Genomic DNA, 3405 nt, shown 5'->3' on the forward strand with positions numbered 1-3405 from the left:
ATCACTAACAAATACATTCCACGCCAATGGGTAACCTAGATGCCTAACAATATTTGTTGGTGCAAAAATCTATCTAGGCCATAATATACTATGCCGATCTGATGGTCTAAGTGATAGGAGTATTGATTTATAGAAATTGATCAACTATACGTAGCTTCCCAAACAATTGGAGAGCCCTCATAAGGGCTTGCAAAACTTGGAGAGTGTTTTTGGGAAGAAAAAAAATCATCAACATAAGCCTGTGCCACTAAATTACAACCACCTGTAAACCATGAAAAAGTCCTTGATCCCCCATATATAGAAGCAAACGGTGAGTGGAAATTGCGTATAGTTGCACTGCCTGACTAATTTACCCAATATCCAAGGATAGGAAAATCCTTTGCCTAATATGCAATGCATTGTATTGTCTTTATAGAGCCAGTAAATAACTTACATTTTAGGCCCAAACCCAAGTTTTGTCATTAATGGAACTATCAAATCCACCATTGAAATGTAGCAAAAGTCTTTGCAGCCTCTATCTACAAGCAATAGTACATCCTATTATGAGTATTTGGCATACTCAATGCCCACATAAGCATTACAAATGTTTTCTGTGATTTGTCTTCTAGGAACAAAGCCATATTGGGCTTCATGCAATCCTCTATACAATATCTTTTTAACTCTCTGAGTTATCATCTTCGTCATGAACATATAAATAACATGCATAAAGGTAATCAAGCGCCAGTCCAAAAGATTCTAATAGAGCTGCTTCTTTAGCACTAATTTGACTAGTCCTTCTTTTGAGGATGATGACATAGTAGCTTACTACCATGATTGATTCATCATAAGTAATTATGGATCATCCTAAAGAATATCCTAGAATTGCAAAATTAATTCCACAGTCAACCCATCCCATACAAGAGATTTCCATTTGCCTAAAGCCTTGACTACATTATGTATCTCCATAGATGTAAATAGGCATTCTAGTTCATTGACTTCTTGCACATCCATTATTTCTATGACATTCTGAAGCAATTCTATAATACGAGCATGTGTCACAATAGGGGTTTCAGCACGAGGCGATGCAAAAGCTTGCTAAAAGTGAGTTACACATTTGTGCTCAAGCTATAGTACATTTTGCATCCACTCTCCATTGCCCTTTTGCACTTATGAGATGCATTGTTTTTGTCTAGTTACATGTAAGCTTTTATAGAAGGCTTTAGATGAGCATACCTTATCTAGGATAGGCTTGTGTATGGATCCAGCTTGCCACTTTTGCAACTTTCTATAATTATTCACTTAAAGCTGATGCTTGGCATAACATATTTGGTCCTCTTCCTAAGGAGACAAGGGATGAACATGGCTAAATTCTCCAAGAGTTTGCAGGCTGATTTTTGGTTGAATCCTCTCTTCTCACCCATAAACCATTTGGCATAATCTGTAATCGCCCCTTACATTCGAGATGTAAAATGGTACCAAGTGATATATCCGTATCTTCATAAATTTCATATGTTGTCAAAGCAAGGAATATATGACTATATCAACAAACCATGCCTCTAAAATACTGATGCGTCAAAAAACTATTATTAATCAGGAGTACTATCTTAACTGATAGTTATAAATCATCTACTAGCATGTCAAAGAACAAACTCAGCTATATAGGAGCATGATCAGAGAGATGTAAAGAGTAATCCACCCACATTCTACATTATCAGAGAGCTATATAGGAGCATGATCAGAGAGATGTAAACAGTAATCCACCCACATTCTACATTATCAGAGAGCTATATATGAGCATGATGAGAGAGCTGTAAAGAGTAATCCACCCGCATTCTAGATGTAAAAGAATCAAATACCATCTGTCAAGCCTTGCGTTGTTAGTTGTATAAACATCATGATGAAAGATATACCCCTTCTTATTAGGGCACATGGTCATCTAAAGTCCAAGTGCATCCATGTGACTTATTGCATTTTACAAGGCAACTCTTTCAATTGTAATAATGTGTGAATTGCCATCAGTATTATCATCACTTATCAGAGAGTTATTAAAATTCCCACACATGAGAACATTTGTTAAACCAAGGGTAATGCTACAATTATGACCATTCTAGTCGGAGAGTTATTAAAATTCCCACACATTCATTAAACCAAGGGTAATGCTGCAATTATGACCACATTCTAGCTCTTTGTGCAAAAATTGTGGAAACATAAAAATATGCAAACTCATATGTCTCACCCATTGAGCATACACTGCACGATGAGTAATATGCCTTCCAAATCATTATAACTATTAGCTTCTTGTTTGACAAGAAAAGCAAACTAAAGAAAGTAGAACAACCAACATAATATGTACAATATCCATTAAAAAAAATCAAGTCTAGCTAGCCAAAGCATGTTGCTTATGTTCTTGAAGACATACTATGTCTAGCTTCATTTCATATATATAGTCGCACACCAACCTCCATTTATCCAAGTTGTTTAAACCCTACATTATATGACATGTATTTGAGGGGTGCCTTCATGATCATTTTTATTAAGAAGTTAAAATTAAGTGCAAGCCATATCAATGTCTTCTTACATATTTTGTGGCATATTCTATAAAGTTTGCATTTCACCTTGGATTATTACAGCCCAAAGCTTTCGTGTATCAACTTCTTTTGACGAGCAAGGTTTACTCTAGGAGGTAGATGTTTTGGTCCACATTCTGGACTAGTCAGGGTCTGACAGAAATAACATTTTTGGGGTTTAGGTTCTCCCAACCCTCCACATCTATCACATTCTCATCCTTATTTACAACATTTTTTCATAATTTAGTAAGTTCTAGTAGCAAGCAATGAGATTGATGCTTGCTCTTGCTCACCTGTGTTAGCAACATGCAATGTATTCACGGTTTTAGCTAGAGTAACCTTTGTCTTCCTTATTGATAATTCCATAATCAAAGCCAGGGGAATAGAATCATTAGGTGGTCGCAACGTAAGAGTGGGACAATCAAAGGCCAAATGTCTAAACATATGACATGTGTAGCATGCTCTTGCAAATACTCCCCATTTCAGTTCATAATATTTTTCTCCCATATTGACATCATCAACCTCCATTGCAATGGATGGTGAGGTGGATTTCTCTATATCCCATAAACTACAAAGTCCTTCTCTGTTACCCAATATATGTGGGGGAGATAGACGACAATGTCCAACATCGGAGCCAATTCTAGCAATGCATCAATGAAATCTATCGAGAAATTAACCACCTCAACCCATACTGGGCATTGATGCTATAAGAATACATGATATTCTTTCGTGTTTCCCATGAAAGCACATGCACCTTCTACTATCACGGTTATAGAGAACAGTGGGGATTTTTCTAATAATTGATGCTTGTATATTGGTTCTGAGAGCACCACTTCACGAAAGCCACGTGCAGCATAAT

This window comes from Cibotium barometz, chromosome 2, assembly GCF_041138505.1.
Source record: "Cibotium barometz isolate CiBa-2024 chromosome 2, ASM4113850v1, whole genome shotgun sequence".
Classification (NCBI taxonomy): domain Eukaryota; kingdom Viridiplantae; phylum Streptophyta; class Polypodiopsida; order Cyatheales; family Cibotiaceae; genus Cibotium; species Cibotium barometz.